The following is a 7,470-nucleotide window of genomic DNA, read 5'->3' as shown; positions in this document are numbered from 1 at the left end:
TTTCTAATTTCACAGAAAGCTCTGTTTCCATTTTTTTCAGGAAGCTGTGTTTGTGTGTGTGTGTGTGTGTGTGTGTGTGTGTGTGTGTGTGTGTGTGTGTGTGTGTGTGTGTGTGTGTGTGTGTGTGTGTGTGTGTGTGTGTGTGTGTGTGTGTGTGTGTGTGTGTGTGTGTATGTATGTCGGTGTGTGTGTGTGTGTGTGTAGAGTTCAGGTACGGAGGTACATAAATATCTGTGAATGTACATGTATGCTTATTTGTGGACATTTGAGTGGCTTGCATAAAAAAATGGACGAACTACAGCAAACAGAAAGCTGATCCTGGAAACATGATCCAAATGATAATCAGAGAGAAGGCAAGAAATAGAGGGGGGTACCTTGGAAAAGTGGGAAAAGGAGAAAACCTTAGGGGACACAGATTAACACATGGACCTGAGGGATGCCCAAAGATGGTAGAGAGTGGGGGGTGGGCGGCCCTAAAGACCATCCACTGGCTTCTACGTGGCAGGATCTTGTAACTCAGCGATAACTAACTCTGACTCTGACATTGGTCTCAAACTTTTCTCATAATAGTTAATAATTTTTCCCAAAGTCATCTAAGCCGTAGGGATGTATGAAAGCTTCAAAAGTAGACATGAGGTCAAAAATCGGTGATGCCGATCATTGATTTTTGACGACAACAGAGTGAGATGAAAGCCGATTTAGGTAAATTAAAGCAGGTAAAGAGCAGCCAGTAAGGTGATGGCTGATTGAGTGGCTAGCTGGTACAGTGGCTAACGCGACGGTCTGGAGTTTTGAGACTCTGATCGCGGGTTCTCTCCCCGCCCGTGGTATGGTTTATGGCTGATTAAGGCTAAACTTAACTTAGAGGTGTCTCCTGAGATGATAAATTATATTATGTAGCTGATAAGATGAAGACATTTTTTGAGCATTAATGCAGAGATACTGAAATAAATGAAGATGTGAAAAAGATACTTAGAGAGAAAGAGAGAGATCTGTATAATTATTTAATTATTATCTCTAATTTCTCTTTACCATTCTTCAGTCATTGTATTTCACTTGTTTACACATTATTTGATCTCTCACTAGCGTTTTCTTTTAAATACTATAGTTACTGTAACCAAAGTAACTACAGGTAATTAACCCATTTTAACTTTCGGTGATGAAAGGAAACTTATGAAACTGCCGGAGCTACTGAGGAATTTTACAGAAATTATTTCTGTGTTTTTTTAGCATATTTTCGTTAGTGAAGAGATGCTTGAGTATCTACGTTTGCCTCTGATACACTTCAGAACAGTCAGACATTATAGCAGAAAGAAATGTAAAATATTTGTTAAGTAAATTAAACAGTAGATTAAGGCAATGTGTATGATAGAATTGTGACTGAAGAAGATATTGAGTTTTGAAAACGATGAAGATGCTTACATTAATAACTTGGTAGGTCGTGAGGAAGAATGGGTGTTAGTGATATAACTACCAAAGCCATAGATATACACGACGTCCATGGCAGTGAGAGTTTTCCTCTTTGCATGTTCAGTGTAGGTAACTGCATCTTTGATGACGTTCTCTAAGAAAATTTTATGTACGAATGGTATATAATACCGACAAGATGAGAGTAGGACACATGTGCAACATCTGGGTATCTTTATTGTAGACGTTTCGCCATCCAGTGGCTTTATCAATACAAATTCTAGGACATAACTTGAAGACAGTAGAACTATGTACAGAAGATGAGGTAATCAGTCCCTCAACCTAGGAGTAGGTGCGAAGAGCACCACGACTATGGTGCTGTTCGCACCTACTCCTAGGTTGAGGGACTGATTACCTCATCTTCTGTACATAGTTCTACTGTCTTCAAGTTATGTCCTAGAATTTGTATTGATAAAGCCACTGGATGGCGAAACGTCTACAATAAAGATACCCAGATGTTGCACATGTGTCCTACTCTCAAGAAAATTTTAAGAACAAATCAAGTCTCCCCGTAGAGGAGGAAACAAGGGTATAAACATTGGGCGTGTTTCCTTACACCTGTTGTCCCTATTCACCCATCAGTATAATGGGTACCTGGGTGTTACTTGACTGGTGTAGGTCACACCCTGGGACAAAATTGCCCAAATTTGCCCGAAATGTTCTGCATAACAAGGGATTTTCTATATAGTAGTATGTCATTGATGACAGATAGGCATGTATTCCTTGTACATGTACATGTAGAAATAATGACATTAGATGAGGCCGGAAATACGCTTGATGCCTCAATGGCGAGCCACTCGACGAATAGACGTCTTGGTGATGCAGTGGATGTTGTCACGAAGCATCTTGCAATGACGTTTAGCACCACCTTATTAGAGTCCTTTGCCTCCCTTGCCGCGACCAGTCATTGCAGATTGAAGAGTTCTTGAGAGCGAAGAGAAATCAGCCCGTAGACAGTACGGCATCCAGGTCAAGAATAAACCTTTTTAGACTTGTCTGTCTCTCTCTGCTTACTAGTTTACCTGTTTAAAAACTTTAAATTAGTTTCATGTATCTGTCCATTATTTGAGCTAATATTGCATATACAAATAAGCGAAGAATTAAGTGAGACAAAGGGATCCTGGAAGACAATAATGTGAAACATGTTGCAGGAACATACAAGAACAGCATACGAATATATAAAAAATGGAGATTAACACAAACTACAGTAGAGTAAAACGCAAAAAATATATACAGTAACATATAGAAAAGCAGAGCAACATACAAGAACAGTTCACTAAAATTTATCAACAGTACAGTAACATACAGAAGCTGAATAGTAACACATAAAACAGTTCAGTAACTCAATGAACAGTTGAGTAAGACACAAGAAAAGGACAGTAGCATACAGAACATGCGTGTAGAAAAATCAACTGCTTCGTATAGGGCGATCGACACCATGCCTAGCCCTCCTAGGGTAGGGTAGGTGCCTGAGCCCGAGCCTTTAGCTCATAAGACTGTCATTCCCATTTGTTCCCTTGGGGCGGGGATGGCAGACCAGAGAGGCCTAGCTTGTGGCTAGGCCTGGGGACATTTGGTCCCAAAGATGAGGAGATATTTGTGCCTCCTCCCATGGGAGACTTAGGTCTCAGACACTCCCTAAAGAGGGAGCCAAGGCCGGGCCACCACTTGGAAAAGGCCCGGGCCGGGAGAATACCGGCTAATCTTTAACTAACTAACTGCTTCGCATAATGTAATAGACTTTGTATTTTGACCATACACAGAGTTTTGTGATATAAACAATTCACAATAGTTAATACCAGTGACCTCAGATCTTAAGAGTATCTGTGACGTCTTGTACATCACAGCTCATATACAGCAGCAGACAGCTGATAATAATCTATCAAAGATAATGAGGGGACGGGTCCAACGAAGGTAGTAAAAAATAATGGAGACAAAATGGGAGCTGTAACACATTTCATGCTTGTAGATAGTAACTGTCCAGGAAGGTACCTAGTCATGTCAGAGAAGAATTAATCTAAATTCAGCGAAAGGTTATGGTGTGATGTTGCCTCTTCAGTATATTTGTGGGACACCACCGTCGTCACTCTGTGGGATATCACTCACTTAACTATGTTTGTTACACAATAACTTCTTCCCTAGGGTTCTCGGTATACTCACCCTTTTTTTCTATCTATTTAGAAGCATATTATGTTTGTGGGATCATCACCCTCTTCACTATCTTTATCTAAAAAATAGCACTGTTAGTACAGTCTACCAATTATCACTAAGAAGAGACGTGTGAAAATCATGAGATCGATCGTCAGTCTTAATTCCTCTTAGATCCAGGTTACAAAGTCGTCATTCTTCCTTTCATAACTTTTTCTTACATTCCTCTGAATTTTTTTTTCCTAAGCGTCTTATAATTGACTTTTCTTATACGTCAGAGAGGAAAGTTAACTCATGTACACTGTGTATTTGTCTGTATTTAACGTTTTGCTTTCAATCGTCTTTTTTCTAGTAGCAATTAATGGTTTGTCCTATGTTCTCCCATCTACTACTACCTAGTAGTAGCCTCTCACCAGAATGATATCGACCATGTTTTCCAATGTGCCAGTAATCGTGAGTTTAAATTTTCTGGTACTAAAGCGCACCAGATTACTTTTACTAGACGTTCTATTGTCTCTGATACTCCGCTATACCTGTATGGTTCCTTTATCCCTGACCATGATACGGTCAGATTTTCCGGTCCTCTGTTTGATAGCCGGTTGTCCTAGAAACCACAGAACCTCCTTAAAACCCTCGTTCATCTGTCATGGCGAGCGGATCGTCGAACTCTCCTTCGACTTTATTCAGCATTAATTTTATCGACACTAGACTATGGTGACCAAATATATTCTGTGGCCTCTCCCTCAATTTTTTAAACTTTCTTTTCGTTCCTTCCCTCATTAGAGCCTCTATGTAGAAGCGAATGTTCCATCCTTGAACGAATGGCATGATTCCCATTGCCTCCGTTATTTTGTCCGCTCCCTTGACCTTCACGATCCTGCTACATATAGGATAGTAACGGGCATTAGCAGAGGTCAATTATTTGCCCGCAGCCCTTGATTTATCTTCAGCTGCATGGTCATCGAGCATCTAACTTTTTTCTTTTCCCTTGGGAGGTTCCGACAGTTCAAGTCTGTTCTTCCCAACTGCCATGTGCGATAGCTCAAATACCTAAAGCTCCTTCTTGTTTCCTTTTTCTCGACCACTTCCTGTCTCATTTTCACGCCATTGCAGTTGACACTGATGGTAATAAATCCAGTGACGGTGTTGGATTTGTAAAAGTGTACCAGGACAGTGTTGCGAAGTCGTTTATTAGACTCGGCTACCATTTTCAGAGCTGAGTTGTATGCAATTCTCATAACGATTATACGTGATGCGTCCAGGCCTACCTTTAGTACTTTGCAAGTTATCATTGGACAAATAATAAATCTTAATTCTTGAGTAGAGTGCTAGGGTTGGGCAAATATTTTGTTTGTGGGATGTCACGAAGGACCTGGCTAATTGGGCCAACAGGCTTGCTGCAGTGTTCCTCCTTTCTGATGAGTCGGGTGTCGTCAGTGTTGCTTTGTTGCGGGATGTGATGGCGAGGTGTGATCTCGGCCCTAAATATGCCTTCCAATGATGTATTGTTTTTATAGTTCCTTGATAATGTGAGAAGTCACGAAAGCGCTTGGAATTTTACTATTCTTTCACAGTGGTTGTTTTGCATGTTCTGATATCACCTGTTTACTGTGATCTTATTGCATATATATATATATATATATATATATATATATATATATATATATATATATATATATATATATATATATATATATATATATATGTATATTATTGTAACCACGAACGAGTGGTAATGATAAATAACAACACTGAGCTAGCCAAGGATTCGAACCCATGTTGTACTGGCCTGCCTCATGGTAAGCAAGAACCACATGACACAGGACCACCCAACCTGTGGTTCTGTGGTTTAAAGCGTCATGTGGTTCTCGTTTATCATGAGGGAGGCCAGTACAACATGGGTTCGAATCCTTGACTAGTGCAGTGTTGTTACTGATATGCAGTGGACCCCCGGTTATCGGCCATAATCCATTCCAGAAGGTCGGGCGATAACCGAAATGGCCGAAAACCAAATTAATATTTCCCATGAGAATTAATGGAAATACAATTAATCCATTCCAAAGAAAAATATTCACAAAAAAAATATTTTTAACAATTCTGTAAGTATTACATACGTTTATTAAAGGCTAATCCTGGCTTCTGGAAGATAGGGAGAAGGTGTCAGCATAGTTGCAGATTCCCCTTACATGTGTTGTATAGCTTTATTGAGTCCATATTAACATTTTTGATTGATTTTATCATTTATTGTTGAATTTCCTTATTGCATTGAGAGTAAAGACAACTCACTGTGCCATTCATTTAATTTACAGTAAATTTGAGCAAATTAGATTAGAGTAAAGTACAATTTCTCTTGATTTTCAAAGTGTTGCTTATTCAGTTGAGTATTTTCTTTTGTGAGTGTGACTTTTCCTTGCTTACTGAGCAAACGGCCGATAACCGGGCGCCGAAAAACCAGTCGATAACCGAATTGGCCGATAAACGGGGGTCCACTCTATATATATATATATATATATATATATATATATATATATATATATATATATATATATATATATGCAATAAGATCACAGTAAACAGGTGATTTCAGAATATGCAAAACAACCACTCTGAAAGAATAGAGAAATTCCAAGCGCTTTCGTGACTACTCACATTATCAAGGAACTAACTTTCGTGAGTAGTCACGAAAGCACTTGGAATTTCTCTATTCTTTCAGAGTGGTTGTTTTGCATATATAGATATATATATATATATATATATATATATATATATATATATATATATATATATATATATATATATATGGAAAATTGCATTTATCTGAATGTAACTCATAATGTACATACCAGTAAATAACAAAGATAATTATTATTTATCAATTAGACAAGTAGGAATTTGGGACACCTAGGTCGCAAAAAATGTTCCCCTTCGATACCTACCACTGTCATATCCACAAGTTGCTCTGGACCTATTAATTACAAATTAAAAATACATCACCAGGAATGCTGGTAAACATATAAATTTGTGAACTGTATATTAAAAATAAATGATTATAGATACACATATACATAACAGAAAGAGAATATCTTAATCATAACACTCACCATTTTGACTGGAGATTAATGTGTCATACTCAGAAAACATCACTCTAACTAAATCTATGAAAATAATGCTGGCCAGAATTACACACAAATCTAGAGAGCTTATCTGAGGCTCCTGGAGCTGTCTTGTCCAGTCGTCTGATATCTCAAGTTATGCAGGAATACACATCCACCAATTTCGCCTCCTATTTGAGATGTGTCAGCCCAATTTTAACCTCTAGAGCACGAAAAATTCTTCCCATTATACACAACGTTTGTACAAAATTCAAAACCAAGATGGCGAGTCACTCTTCTTTTTTTCGAAAACATACTTCTTTTAAAAATACAATATAGGGCATCTATTTACCTATAAATTACCGTATTTCCGGAAAATATATACAGTATTTTCCACACTGCGGCCGGCCGGAGTTCGTTGCTAAATGACTCAAATTACTCCTTCCTTTAGGAGACGATTCCAGCCGGTTCTGGCTTGAGTGGCTGTTCTCCTAGTAGGTCTTACTACGATTTCATTTTCCGGCATCACTTGGTCAGCGTTATCTTCCATATCACTCGCGTCACTTTCCCTCAGATTTTCATTTACGTTTGATTGAACACCTAATTCCAATTTATTAATTGTGTGTAAACTTTCCTGGCCACGACACAACACTTTGACATTCCTGACAACACCTTGTGCATCTGGGTACAATGTCAATACTTTGCCCAAAGGCCACAATGTTCGATGTTGTTCAGCATCAATCAACACAATGTCACCTGGTTG

General features: G+C 38.6%; 1 protein-coding gene across 2 annotated transcripts in view; it reads right to left on the bottom strand.

The window, feature by feature from the left end:
* Positions 1–1,805: 1,805 nt before the first annotated feature.
* Positions 1,806–7,470, bottom strand: part of LOC138852893 (receptor-type tyrosine-protein phosphatase alpha-like) — a 148,652-nt gene continuing 142,987 nt past the window's right edge. Inside the window, exon 14 of one of the 2 annotated variants that reach the window (XM_070086446.1) lies at positions 1,806–2,489. The gene's annotated coding sequence lies outside the window, so the exon portion shown is untranslated. The remainder of the gene's footprint in view (positions 2,490–7,470) is intronic. The other variant, XM_070086447.1, reaches the window with a different exon arrangement.

This window comes from Cherax quadricarinatus, chromosome 18 (genome assembly GCF_038502225.1).
Source record: "Cherax quadricarinatus isolate ZL_2023a chromosome 18, ASM3850222v1, whole genome shotgun sequence".
NCBI classification, from domain to species: Eukaryota; Metazoa; Arthropoda; class Malacostraca; order Decapoda; family Parastacidae; genus Cherax; species Cherax quadricarinatus.
The sequence above is the reverse complement of the archived record's forward strand: the minus strand, read 5'-3'. Positions and strand labels throughout refer to the sequence as shown.